The sequence below is a fragment of the Symsagittifera roscoffensis genome, chromosome 7, assembly GCF_963678635.1.
Source record: "Symsagittifera roscoffensis chromosome 7, txSymRosc1.1, whole genome shotgun sequence".
In the NCBI taxonomy this organism is placed as follows: domain Eukaryota; kingdom Metazoa; phylum Xenacoelomorpha; order Acoela; family Convolutidae; genus Symsagittifera; species Symsagittifera roscoffensis.
The window spans coordinates 28,699,709-28,715,127 of record NC_087068.1 but is presented as its reverse complement, the minus strand read 5'-3'; the positions used below and the strand labels follow the sequence as shown (position 1 = coordinate 28,715,127).

The window sequence follows — 15,419 nt, the reverse complement described above, 5'->3', positions numbered from 1 at the left end:
GAAAAGAGAAAAGTCAATCTAATTTTATCGGAATTTTATGTATGGAACTGTTTTCATGTATGCACAGAATTTTTCGTGCTCACGGGATATTATAAATTCTTTAATTTGATTAAATAGGTTTGAAATTAATTAAACATTAACTGATAAATTTAGTCAGCTTTCAATTTAGCAACTCGTACAGTGGACCTTGCGAATAACTCTAAGAAGCCAAACTTTTTAAAATCCATGCTCTTCAGATTGATAGAGCATTGAATGTTGTTCCTAATTGTTGTGATAAACTTATTAAATAGTCTCTTGCACGCGAGAGGCTACTTCTGTTTCTTCAAGTGTTTGATTTCAATAATTTACTTGGTGATCAAGGCCGGATTTTTGATTGGGTAGCCCCTTAGTTCCACGATTTCACAATCTGGTGGAAGATACATCACTTTTCACAATACAGATCTACGCATTGTTATGTCGGGCTATATTGTTTATTCTGCAAATATGGAAAGGCGCGATTCGAATAGAGTCTATTGTCAATGGTGCTCAATGAATATGCTCATATCTTGTATTGGGATAGCCGCAAAACTGAAAAGAGGAACACAAAGCTGGTTTTGCGAACAATGTAACTCTAACTCTATTGCAAACATCATGGCATTTTTAATAATCTCACTGGAAAAATGGAACTTTGGCTAACTTACCAAATCGGATCTCTAGACTTGAATCGGATGATCAAATGATATCAAGCTCGAACGGACAATCTATACAACACAAAAATTCTCTACTAATTTTGAATGGTTCTCCCAGACGCTTACTTGATAATATTTGAAGTCGTGCCATGAAATAACGCAACGACTCGTTGAGTCAAGATAGCCAAGTTAAACGCCAGAAAACAACAGGGATCAACAGCAACTAAAGTCAAAATTATCGTGCAAAAAAAACACTCAAACGTAAGCATCTTTTCCTCAGCAGGTTCCACTAAGATTGTAGCACTGAGGATGTCAAAAAAAGTCCGAAGAAAAAGGAGCTCAACCTGTTCTCTCGGGCGAAAAAACAGAAGACGGTGCCGAAGTTTCCATCTTGCATTTTCAGAAAAGAACTCGGACTCAACAGAGGATTACAAAATCTGGCCCGTAAGTTTTTTTGTTTACCGCTATTACCTCAACCAAGAAGCTTATGATTGGCTGCGCAAACAGCTTAAAACCAGCTATATCTCAAAGGAGTCGAACGGTTGACTCCAAACTAGCCCCGCCAGTGAAATTTCCAGGCAACCCACTTTTTCATTCATCAATGTACAATCCATTTGAAGGAAAAAAGAGCATATCAGTGAAATTATAAACAATTTTGATTTGGACTTAATTGCTATTACCGAAATTTGAATGAAACGTGTCAGGACATTTGTGTGCCAGACATTTTTGTCCCGACAAAAACAGTCCAAAATGCAAAAAGTGTCCAAGACATTTGGTTCCCAGACAAAATTGTCCCAAAATTGTCCGGGCTGTTGCCAAACTAGTTAATGACCGGATTAATTGGATAAGCTCTCAATAAGAAGGATTAAATCGATAAGGCCACGCAACTGAGCAATTAGAGCAGTAATTACTTTGTGCAGCATATTAGAGATAAAATTAACACAAGACTCAAATCATTTACACATACCTACACAATTATTGCTTGATTGATAATGTTGCCAAACATAGACACTAGAGATCATAATTTCATTGTTATTGCTCTCGAGTTCGTGTTGACAATGGAAATTCTTATGACAAATAAAAACAACGAAATGCTAGTTTATGATGCACACGCATACTTCAAACATCGGAATCTAACAGTGTCTTATCTAAATGCAATGGCCGTGTGCGCACTTTCCAAGATAACGTCACTATCATAAATGATCACAGTCATATTCCCGAGCAGCAACATCAAACTATAATTCAAAGTCAATTTATTTTCCAAATTTGATATTGCGAAGTGTTTTGTTTCGTGATTTTTCCTCGCCAAGGTCGCAGAAGAGGTGTATGTGCTATTGCTGTGATATAAAACAGAAGTTATCATGGAAAAACTCTCTTTAAAAAAATCTGTTAAGATAATGAAATTCATGTTTTTGATCATAAAATTGGGCACAAGGGCTTATTTTTGATCATTTTAAATCGTCCTACGCATGGAATCATTGCAAATTTTTTTCTTGCAGTATTAGCTAGGTGATATTTCTAATCACAATTGAAAGTTTTCTTGTTATTGGCGATTTCATTATTCCTTTTAAGGATAAAAACTGCAATAAAACGTAAGAGTTTGATATGTTGATCGAAGAATTTGATGTTATAGAGCTTGTGAACTCAAAAATACACAAAAAAGTAGTAACTTTTATCTCAAATTGAATAATCTTGATATTGTAACACAACATTTCACTGACCTCAATTTTGTATACAGTTTGAATATTACACCCGAACTAAGCCAGCCTGTTTATAAAAAAATTATCGCAATTATTCCAGAATAGTATATTCGAAACTTAAAAGGGATCATAGATAAATTAATATCTAAACCGAAATTCAGTTTCTTCAGAAGTTATAGCACTAAAAATCTTTTAGAAAATTTAACTAGGACCATTGGCGATCACGCGCAAGTCATGAGCAAAAGACTTTAAATTCTTGAAAAGAGAAAAGTGAAAGCTTGAATGTGATTATCGTAAGCACCCTACTTTAGAAAACTACGATGCATATAAAATAAAACTGAGAAAAAAGCTTACTTCGCAACAAGAAGATGACCTAAGTCTGCGATTTTTTAGCTAAGACCTACATTGATCCAAAAAAACTGGACTGCCTGAATCTTTTGATTGGCGACAGAGCCTGTTCTATCCAAGATGAGGTTGATACTGTCGAACAATTGAACGGTTTTATTCTTATTTTATCAAAAAATTAGTAGACGACAAACTATATGCAAAAGTAAATGGTTTTCTTTTACCCTCGAACATAGATAGAACAGAAAACTGAAAAGATAAAAATTAAGTCAGTCACAACCACTTTATGTTTCCTCGAGTACTTCACCTGATGAAGATCTTTGTCCTATTTACTTAAAGATTTCTTCAGAGACATGGTTACTTTATTTGACAGACTTACTGAACGATTGCATAGAGAAAAGTATATTCCCAAAAAAGTCTGGAACCGTCGGTATCAATTCCACTATGAATAAATAATACTTTTAATCCTTGTGTATTTCCAAAGTTTTTGAGAGGGTTATTTATATTCCACTCGTTGAATATTTAACTGATCATTCGCTTCTAGACTCCAAACAGTCGGCGAATAGAAAGCTGCACTCTGCTGAAACAGCGTTGTTAAGAACAATAAATGATTCTCTTCCTATTCTCGATAGCTCCAAATTAGTTTTGATGTTTAGTCTTGATCTCTTTACGGCGTTTGATATGCTCCATCATAAGAATCTGGGTTGAATCTTTAAAAATTTTATGCGAATCAAATCCTAAGTTTCGCATATGATCATGTCATACCTTTCTAATCGGAGACAAAAAAATCCTAAGTCTAATTTTTTGCATGAAGTTACGACCAACACTGGAGTGCCTAAGGATCATTGTTTGGTCCCTTACACTTCTCGTTTTATCTCACTCCTTTTTCGAAATTTTTTTAATTTTAATTTGTCAATTAATGCCGTTGATACCACATTTTACTTGCCTTTAAGTTCGATCAGGATGAATTTTATCACACCAATTGAAGAAGACCTAGAAGTTACCTGAGCTTATTTTTTTGAAAATCCCCCCCTCGAGAAAATCTTAGATCCGCCGCTGGGTTCAAAGGCTACTCTCGTCAGTGTTAAGGCTTTTGCGGAATATTTTGTTTATTATTCAGATATTTTGAAAAAAAAAGTTTTTCAGCTGTGCATTTTGGCTCAAAATGGATCTCATTTGGGGATTCATTATCTCTGGTTACTGCTGACTGATTCCTCGTAACTTTTCTATTATAATAAAATTCAATTTAAATTCTAACAGGCATCGTTTGCTCAATAATAAAATCCACACTAGCCTGGATAGTCCTGTTTTAAAATTAATTTATTCCTAGATGCTTTCCCGCACTGGAGTTTCATCAATAAAAACCGATTTTAATGAACTTTTATTGTCTACCTATGTAAAAATAAATTCTGATGATCATCGATAGAAATTGATTATATTGTTAAATTTGCTAAGCGAAAGTATCCAATTTTAATCGAGTGTAATTGTTTATTATGATGTATCATATTTTTTGTCTGAATACCCGGGTTGACCAAAACTTCTAATCATACAATTTTCATATATGAGAAACTTCTTGTCATACAATTCCATACAATTCCATACGTACAGAAAATTGTATGAAATCTCTATGATAAACATTTTCCCATATATGGAAATTGTAAAATTAGAATTTTCCCATATATGAAAATTGTATGACTAAAAGTTTGTCATTTATGAAAATTGTATGATTACCACTTTTTTAAAATGAAGTCAGGCAAAAATTACGTCAAAGCCCATCCCATAAAACGTGCAAACTCTGAACAGAGAAGAAAACTTGAGAAAAATTGCAGTACTTTAGAGGTTTGAAGCTCAAATTGTACATTTTCTGCAAGAAAATCTTCTCAACTCTTGAGAGAGCAACAAGTTCCTTAACCTTATCCTATGGGAACCAGTAACTGGGCGAGGGGCTCAAACAAAAAACTAACCTGTACGTGAGCTGAACGACCCAAAACACAGAAACTTACAAAAAATGATGTTTCAGCCATTCCAGTGATCTGCATCAAACTGTCATCTAACACCAGTTCTTTCATTTGCATCCAGTTGACGTATTTATATTCATTCATAACTAACACCTACAAAGACATTTTTATCGTGCATGAAATTAAAAAAATTAGAAAGATGAAAAAATTTTAGCTAAGGAAAAAAATTCCAATAAATTAAGGATTTAAAATATTTCGCACCACCTGCGATAGATCACAAACGAAACACGGCAAGCTAGTGGGCAAAAACTAAGCCAGAAGTCACAAGGCAAAAGCAGCATTGAAAGCTATCGAATCGAATTTGAATCGGAAAAAACTAAATAAAAAGGAACAGATTTTTGAAAACTGAAATAACAGGCAGAGCGAAGTTTTGCAGCACTTTCGGTACAACGGAGAAAATCAGGGCAGTGGGTCCAAAAAGGAGGCAAGACTGAGCCGAAAAATGGAAAAAGTATGGAAAAAAAATTGAAAAAAAAGTCATATGTTCGAAGCTGTCACATAATTTTGGAAAAATTTTGTTTTTGTTTGAAAACTACCGTGTTCTCAGGTTAAAAGATCTGTCGAGAAACCAGGGTATGGAACGTTTGTCTAATTTTGCGGCCACCTCCTGCTTTTCAGAAAAAAATTAGATTTCGGAAAAAACTTGTTGATTTGAAAGAACTTGATGATTTGTTACTTCATATGGCTGAACGGAGAGGACATCGAAAATTCCAATAAATTAAGGATTTAAAATATTTCGCACCACCTGCGATAGATCACAAACGAAACACGGCAAGCTAGTGGGCAAAAACTAAGCCAGAAGCCACAAGGCATCGAATCGAATTTGAATCGGAAAAAACTAAATAAAAAGAAACAGATTTTTTTCGCCTTCACCTGCTGTGGTCCTTCTGGAAGATGCTGGGGGTGTCTTCCCTGGACCGCTCTTTCCTCCGGCGAGGGTTCTTGTCTTGGTCGCCCCTCCTGCACTCCTGGGCATGGCTCTCCTGTGTCTGAAGAACATGAACCATACAAGGAGTGCGATTGCCACTATGACCACTATGGCGAACACCACAGAGACGGAGATGACGGCCACTCCAGTCGGGTCATCGAAGATATCGTCCCGTTGGTCCTAAACTCACATTTCGTCTTGAACATTGTCCATTTGGAGATTGGAAACTCTCTTTCGTATATATCATAAGAACAGATAAAACATCGGTGCTATTCTGTAGCTGTGAAGGACAAGTTTTCAGTTTAAATAGTCAGATTGTTCTTTTTCAGAAACTGATTTGAAGTGGAAAAGAAAATCATTCTTTAAAAGCAGCATTGTACAATCTAACTTCTTTTGAATTCGTTTTGAAATGAAAAGAAAGCAAATGGCGAGAATGAATGATTTGTTACTTCATATGGCTGAACAGAGAGGACATCGAAAATTCCAATAAATTAAGGATTTAAAATATTTCGCACCACCTGCGATAGATCACAAACGAAACACGGCAAGCTAGTGGGCAAAAACTAAGCCAGAAGCCACAAGGCATCGAATCGAATTTGAATCGGAAAAAACTAAATAAAAAGAAACAGATTTTTGAAAACTGAAATAACAGGCAGAGCGAAGTTTTTCAGCACTTTCGGTACAACGGAGAAAAGCATAAATAGCTTATTTCTTCAACTTATTTCTTATTTTAATTAGAGACATTGGGGGAAGGGGCGTTGAAAGATGGAGGTGGACCACGTTTTTATGTCTAAGTAAATATGCGTGTATTTACTAATTTGAGAAAGGACACGCGATGAAAACCTCCAAAAAAAGCACAAAAATGTTTTGTTTTGACTATTTGTTTCAAAACATAACGACTTTTTTATGATTGTATCTGTTTTTGCAAGTATTTTATTGGGATCGCATTCTAAGAAAAGAGTTTTTTTGTTCCAAATTCTCTCAAAATAGCGTTCCTGACTTGCATTTTCAAAAAATTTACTGAAAAGAAAAAACTGTCAAAACTTTTGTGGTGGTCAAAAATTCCAACGTGGGGGTTCTGGTGGGTGTTTGGTTCTGAGAGGGGGAGGGAGTGGGTTGAGGGACAAAGTGGAAAACGATGGGGATGATGGAGTAAAAAGAATCACATTGTAGAGAATCGCAATTTGAGTTAGGCAGAAACCGAGTGGCCCGGGCCGTACAGTCGTTTTGCCAAAATTCTGCAGTACTCATTTGATAATTGCGGAAATAGTTACAAAAATTTAGCTTGAGGTAAACAAAATTAAAAAGAAAAAAAAATGTGTATTTTCTCATAACTTCGTTATATTTGATAAAACAATGGATTGATATTGAAACTTACACAGAAACTTACAAAAAATGATGTTTCAGCCATTCCAGTGATCTGCATCAAACTGTCATCTAACACCAGTTCTTTCATTTGCATCCAGTTGACGTATTTATATTCATTCATAACTAACACCTACAAAGACATTTTTATCGTGCATGAAATTAAAAAAATTAGAAAGATGAAAAAATTTTAGCTAAGGAAAAAAATTCCAATAAATTAAGGATTTAAAATATTTCGCACCACCTGCGATAGATCACAAACGAAACACGGCAAGCTAGTGGGCAAAAACTAAGCCAGAAGTCACAAGGCAAAAGCAGCATTGAAAGCTATCGAATCGAATTTGAATCGGAAAAAACTAAATAAAAAGAAACAGATTTTTGAAAACTGAAATAACAGGCAGAGCGAAGTTTTGCAGCACTTTCGGTACAACGGAGAAAAGCAGGGCAGTGGGTCCAAAAAGGAGGCAAGACTGAGCCGAAAAATGGAAAAAGTATGGAAAAAAAGTTGAAAAAAAAAGTCATATGTTCGAAGCTGTCACATAATTTTGGAAAAATTTTGTTTTTGTTTGAAAACTACCGTGTTCTCAGGTTAAAAGATCTGTCGAGAAACCAGGGTATGGAACGTTTGTCTAATTTTGCGCCCACCTCCTGCTTTTCAGAAAAAAATTAGATTTCGGAAAAAACTTGTTGAATTTTTGACCGTCGTTTCGAAGCTTTTTGAACTTTCTGAAGAACTAACCTATCAAATCTGAGATGAAGCGTTCGGAAAAACCGGTTGCGTTTACTCTCACTAATTGAACTCTTACTATATTTTAGAACTAAATTTTTTGTTCGACAGTGAACCACTCAGCGCAAAATTTTGATTTTCGAAGACATAGATTAGGAGTTATAAACCCGTAAATTTAACAACTTGCGAGATGGGATAATATGAAGCAAAAAAAGTGTTCTTTTTCTGTTCAAAAATGCATCAAAACTAACCAAACAATTTTAAAAAAGAAACAAGACGTTTTGTTATGCTTGGCTATTTTCATAAAAAATATTGTTCTTTCACAAAGTGAAGTCTTACTGTTTTCACACACTATTCGATAACCTTCACATTATTTTCTTAAGACCAAAACCTACAAACGCTTTTTTTTTGATGTTTTTTTTGCAGCAAAAGCATTACACCTTTTTTTGCTGTAACAGCATTAAATCTGGCTCACGTTTGTTGCATATTTGGTACATGTTTGTATTTGGTTATTTGGTGGCTAGTGTTTGGTGCCTATCGAACATAGCTTATCAAAGATTGGAAAAGACAAAATAGTGAACACAAGTAAACATGAATGAACACTGCCTCTGTTGAAAAATTTCAGTTTTTGAAATTAAAAGAAAAAACAGATGCCCTTTTTTGAATTTTAATAATTAATTATGAGGCGCGTTTTTGATGACTTGAACCCAACCAGAGGGGATTTTAAATTCCACTTTCCAAACTAGTAATCGTTCACGAATTTTCTCGCCTTTTGCAATAATGTATTTGGCGATTGCTTTTTATATTACTTTCAGTAGATGAATTTCAATTGAACTCAAAAAGTTCATATATATCTAAGTGCATCGATATTTCAAGTCTTTTTCCTAAAAAAACAAAAGAAAAAATCAGCAAAACCTATAAAAGAGCCTTCACTACGTTCATTACTCTTAAACACACACTCTCTGTATGCTAGAACTTGAATTGTTTTTTCTAGTTCGGAGGTTTGAACCTGGCATATTTTATATTTGTTAGTAGTCTTACTTTTTTTCCGTTTTTTCGATTTTTGTTACCGCTTGGGACAACTTTTTGCCGTATTTTTGCTTTTGAATGGAAAATGCAGATTCGCCTCTATATCATAGTTTTTTTTAGTTATGATGTTTTTTTGTATTCCAACTGGTGCTGAACCTCTATGTGAAAATTTATGTGTTTTTTAGCTCTGACATACGTGCAAGCTGACTGGTTTGTGTCGAAGTAATCCAGAATGTAAAAAAAAAATTAGCAAAAAAGTTTTTCATTTGCAACTTTTAAAGCAAGCGAAAACATTCTAAAATTAGTTTGAAACAGTTAATGCATTGCAAACTAACTTTTAAGAGAAGCTTAATGCGAGAGTTTTTTAAATTTTAATGAACAAAAGGAGTTTCTTCATATTTTGGTCTTTTGCTCATTATTAGTTGCTTTTTGCCTCTCTTTTCTTCATAAAATTTGCTCGTGCTCATAATTCATTTGAATCAGTGGTTTACTATCTGCCTTCAAAAAAAACTTCTGGCATATGGTCCCGAATTAACCAAAATTTCTTGACAAAACGGATTTAAAAAATCTTAGATAAGAAAAAAAAATTCCAATGAATTAAAAGTTCAAAATATTTCGCACCGATTGCGATAGATCACAAACAAGGCTTGATAAGCTAGTGGACAAAAACTAAGCCAGAAGTCAAAACACAAGCGCAGCATTGCAAGCTATCGGATAGAACATGAATCGGAAATAACTAAATCGCAAAAAAAAACTGATTTTTTAAAAATGAACCCACAGACAGAGCGCAGCTTTCCAATACTTTCGATACAACAAAGAATAGCACGGCATCTGGTCAAAAAAGGAGGCAAGACTGAGCCAAAAATGTTATGAAACAAGGAAGAAAAAAAATTGGAAAACTTTTTCTGTACGTTTGTTTGTCAAGCGGGTGAATTTAAGGAAAAATACGGAGAACTAAGATTGCCAGTCTCAAAGAAGCATCAAATTACAAAAACTGTCAAACCCATACTGAGCAGAAAACACTAGTTTAGACGACTGCTAAAGCAATAAAATTGAGCTGCAAAACAGTTTGAGCCGAAAAAAATGTCCAAATTCTTACGCTCCATCTCCGTAAGCACAAATGCAAAAAAGAAGCTCTAAATAGGAGAAAGTAGACATAAGCTTGTAAACAGTTTTCTTGTAGTTGTTTTCTTGTATAATGTCTAAATGTTCGACCCAATACCTAGCGAGTGGAGAGGAAGTAGAAACACAGAGGCGAAACGGAGTTTTTCACCACTCGCGATACAAGATAAAATTAGCAGTGCAAGCTAGCAGACAGGAAGTGAAATCCCTTAATTTTATAAGAAAATTGATAAGATAACCACTAACTAAAAAACAATAATTGTTATCTACAATCTTGTTCTATTTGCAGAAAACACGTCCAAAAACACAATGAAAAGCAATTGGAGAAAATTGAAAAAATATATACTCTCAAAACGCACGAAAATGGTTCTTAGGTCTTCCCCCACCATATTTTGAAAATATAACCAATTTAAAACTAATTGGTTTTATTATCAGAATATGGTACGGGAAGACCTAAGACGAGGGGTTTCGTGCGTTTTAGGGCCTGAAACGCACAAAAATGCATGTCTTAGGTCTTACCATACCATATTTTGATAATAAACCAATTTGTTTATAAATTGGTTTTATTATCAAATTATTAAACGGGAAGACCTCAAACATGCATTTAAGGAAAACAACTACAACGAAAATTGCGTGCAAGTAAAAAAATCCTCTATGTGGGAACTAAGCCGACAAAACATAAACAGACAAACTATAGGTCGACATTTTTTTTGAAAAGCAAGGTTTCCAGTTTGAAAAAAAAAACAGTTCCTGGTCTGATTCGAACTCACGATCGTTGCGTGTTTGATACCACCAGGCTAAGTGTGTAAGAGAGACTAAGAACTTTGAATTAATTATGAACAAAACAAGTGATTGAAATTGATTCTGTTAAACAAGTTAACCCGAAAAAATCTTCATTCCGAATTGATAACATTTGCTAGTAGCAAATGTAAACATCCAACCTGCTAAATGTCTAGCAACCAGAGAAATCTCTGAATTTCAGTCTTATTTAATCGCAGAATAACAAATACAAATGAAAAAAAGAACATTACTGTAAGCAAAAATTCCAAATTAGTAAGGGTAAAATCCAAACATATATTCGATATTTTTTGCGCATAGACCGCGCGCTATACTTTTACATATTTACAGAAGGCAATTAGCATTGTTATTGCAAAATTATTGCACGACTACTAAAAAAACTGTGATCTCTATGAAAGCCGAGCTATTTTACTGTTTCCCAAAAACAGATGCCTGACAATGATTTGCATCGAATCCATGTCAGTAGTACGTATCTAATTTTCCAACCCATTGAAAGCGTTAAGGCTAAGGGGTCTCACATTGTAAGCTCACGAGCTAAAAGGCATCCGATAACCAGGCTTGTAAAATTTTACATAGCCAAACGACAGTTTGAAAGGAGTAATGAACGCAAGGAAATAGAAAAAAGCAGACTTAATTTTTTTTCAAAAACCTTCGACTTTTGAATTCAAAGAAAAAAAATAGATGGCCTTGAAGCATTTTGAAATTGTGAAACATTTTATGATGGCCACTTTTTTGTTCAATTTAAACCAGTTTGAGAAAACTGGATCAATAAGCAAAATTTCTTTTTTCGCCGAGAAGTCTGATAATTAATATCCATTTTCGAGATAAGAAGGCGATCACGTTTTTCGTGACCTTTATAATTTTGCTGTTCGATAGAGTTTGCCTTCTTTTTACTAAAAAAAATATACTGAACTTGAACATAGTGAACTAACAGTTGGAAAAAAATCATGAACGCAAGGAAACCGAAAAAAGAACTGACTTGTTTTTTCAAGAGCCTTCAACTTATGACTTTCGATGAACATAATTAGATGGCCTTAAAGCTCTTTGAATTTGCAGAACTATTTTTATGGACACTTTTTTGTTACAATTGACTGACACATTTTCGCTTGGAAATCTGATAATCAATTTCCATTTTCGAAATCGGAAGTCGATCACGTTTTTCGTGACTATTACACTTTTGCTGTTCGATAGTGGAATTTGCCTTCCCTTTAACAACGGAAATGCACTAAACTTAAAAAATCACAAGCCAAATCGCGAAAGATCAAAACTGAGCGTGAGCAAATTTAAATACTTTTTCCTGATAAAAAGAATAAACAAAATAAATCAGCAAGACGTAAAAAAGAGTACTCTACGCTCATTACTCATGAAAAAAATCACAAGTCAAACCGCGAAAGATCAAAACTGAGCGTGAACACATTTTAAGACTTTTTCCTGAAAAAAAGAATAAAACAAAATAAATCAGCAAGACGTAAATAAGAGTAATCTCTACGCTCATTACTCATAAAAGAAATCACAAGCTAAACCGCGAAAAACCAAAATTAAGCGTGAACAACTTGTAAGAATTTTTCCAGAAAAAAAAATCAGCAAGACCTATATAAGAGCACTCACTACGTAATTTCCTCTTAACAATATACCTTTTCTTAGACAGTTTTTCTTAGACATATACCTCATTGCCATACTAATTTGTACACACATAGTATGACCATACACACCTTATGGCCATACGCAACACACCTTATGGCAGTGGATATTCTACATATGGCACTCTCTGGACTCATGAGGTAGACGCAGAAGATGCAGATGCCTATAAAGCTCATTATGCAGCGCATGGCCCCGGCTGCGGCCACATAAACCAGACACCAGTCCACCCCCTCCTCGCTCGAGACCAGATGGCAGCGCACACCAGACACCCTACGACCAGCGACACCAGTATGGACCTGGACCAAACAAAGGATCGAGGGCCTTTTTTTTATCCCTCTCACCCCACCTCACAAAGAAGGTGATAGAGTGTGTTTATCCTGGCGTAATAAGTCCTGAAGCTAGTTTTTGTAACAATTGGAATATGCGGACAAGGAATTTATTTCGCATGCTGGGGAACTTAAAAAAAGAGCCGATTGAGGATTAGAGTGTAAATTTTTTTTCTTTTTAGCTAATGAATTTGAACGAACTTGAAAAGAAACCAAAAATCAACTCTAAAACGTAGCCAATCGAAGATTGAAAAAAAGTAATAAATGTAAACATAAAAAAACCACTGATTTGGTTGAAAAATCTCAACTTTCGAAATCAAAAGAAAAAAATAGATGACAGTTCAGCTCTTTGAATTTGTAGAACGATTTACGATTGGCGCTTTTTTCATAACATTAACCCAACTTGAGAAAACTTGATCAGCAGGTCAAGTTTTTCTTCCGCTGTAAATCTGAAAATTAAATTCCACTTTCAAAACGAGAAATCCTTCACGAGTTTTTGCGCCATTTGTACGCTCATATTTGGAGAGTGCTCTTACGTCGCTTTGGGCATATGAAATTAAATTCAACTCGAAAAGTGCATATATATTTAAGTGCATCAATATTTAAGAATTTTTTCCTGAAAAAAAAATAAGTAAACAATCAGCAAGACCCATATAAGAGTCTTCACTACGTTCATTACTCTTTACCCTTGCAATAAGCAAAGAAATTGCAATCGGGTACTTGGTTTTTTCCCCGTAAACAACTCAGTCCACAGGAGTCACCTTTGGGCTACTTCACCTCTTCGTCCTCCTACTCCTCAAATCCTACTCCTCTTCTACTCTCGGTTGCAAATATTAAGCATGGTTGAGCATGTCGTTTGAAAAATCCGTCATTTTCAAAAAATTACTTCTTATGTTGGTTGTGATTTTTCCAAATCCATTTGTTAAAATTTTATGTTTTTTTTGTCTTTTTTCGGCTTATTATGCTTGGTCCTCTTTTAGAGGCATAAGTTCGAGTAATTTCAAGGAAAACGTAACTTTATGCTCTTATCTGGATTGCACAAGATGCTTAAAACGTTATAAAAAAGTTAGTTTAAATTTTTCATTTCATTTTCTTATCGACTTTTTGTTTTTTTGGCCTATATTGTATCGGTCGAATGGCCGCATATTACACACTTCAATGGGTGAAAAAAACTTGTGCGTCTCACAAGCAGCTTTTGTCTTGGCTCGTTGTTTTTTCAAACCTAGCCTTATTTATAGATCCAGTTTTTTCAAATTTTTTAGACTTAGCGGCTTTCTTGGTTTGGAACGCAAAAGGTGCGAAGCTCAGCTTCGCCTCTGTGTAAAACAAATACAACCTCTATAGGAGTCTTAACTACGTTCATTGACGTTTAAACAAGGAACCATAAAATATTATGGAGCGAACGTTTTGTAAAACAGCAAGTTATAATCCTTGTCTGCAGTCACCAACTTAACAAATATTCCAATAACTTCCACTAACTTTTAACCCTTTTCAACTTTTAACCCTTTTGACAACATCACTTGGCATGGCGACAATTTATTTCAGGCGATAATTGGTTGTGAGTGACAATTCTTCTTACGAAAATTTAATCAAGATCTTGGTAGTTCTGTGAAACACCTCTTTAGTTATGTTTTAGCGAAACCTACACCCTCTCAAAGTACCCCTTCCGCACGCACGCACAAACACACACACACACACACACACACACACACTCACGCCCTCCTCATCCCACGCCCGCCAATTTCATCTTCCTCCACACGGTGAGCATCATCACAGTCCCTCCATGCAAATGCCATTGGGCATCATGAAACAGCTGACGACCAAGTAAAGGTTGAAGAAGAAAACTCGTTTTTTCATTTTTTGAAAAAAACCTGGCTTTGAAGCTTTTTTATTTTCAAGAAAAATTTATCATTTGTGTTTTTTTGATACTATTATACTAATTTGAGAAAAGCGTACCAAAAGGTAATTTTTTCATTCCGCTGGAAAATCTGATAATTAAATTCCACTTTCGAGACCAGAGTCGGTCACGCTTTTCGTGACTTTTCATTGTCGCGGTCAAATGAAGGATTTTGCCTTCTTTCTAACAAAGGAAACGAACTGAGTTTAACGAGAAATCGAAAGCCGCGAAAAATCAAAACTGAGCTTGAACTCATTTTAGACTTTTTCCTGAAAAAAACACAAAAAATTACCAAGACCTATACAGGATTCTTTCCTACGTTTTTAATTTTTTAAAAACGAATGAGTTTATCAATACTGAAATGTTTGGTGCTAACCCTCAAATGGGAAAAAACATTTCGAAAAGGTAGTGGAAAATCTAAATTATGACAAATAATTAGAACGTAGGCAAAATTTAGAAATGCATCACTAGATCAATTTATGCAGACCCTGCTACTAAAACCATGTTGCATTTGATGATGGGAAATACATAATGTCATTCTCAAGAACTCGATTTTCATCCAACAGACGCGCATGTGGCTTTTTGAAAGATTTTTGTACCTGCTTCTGAATTGCAAGTTGCATAGGCGCGGTTTCTCCTTCTTTGATTATTTCTATGCCAAAATGATGCTCTCGATCGATACAATTTTTAACATCAGAGCAACTTTTAGCATCGTAGAACATCATCCAACCATTGAGCTTGTTTTGGTTTTTTCTCGAGTCCAGAAAATTGACTTTTTTAATATCAGTAAATAACTCTCTCAACTTCTTTTTCGATTCTCCTAAGCTTCCGAAAGGTTCCATGCCTCTGAATCGC

At 34.9% G+C, this 15,419-nt stretch overlaps 1 protein-coding gene across 1 annotated transcript in view; it reads left to right on the top strand.

The window, feature by feature from the left end:
• The first annotated feature begins 262 nt into the window (after nucleotides 1-262).
• LOC134850907 (torsin-like protein) overlaps nucleotides 263-15,419 on the top strand; it is a 442,884-nt gene continuing 427,727 nt past the window's right edge. Inside the window, exon 1 of the mRNA XM_063866699.1 lies at nucleotides 263-290. The gene's annotated coding sequence lies outside the window, so the exon portion shown is untranslated. The remainder of the gene's footprint in view (nucleotides 291-15,419) is intronic.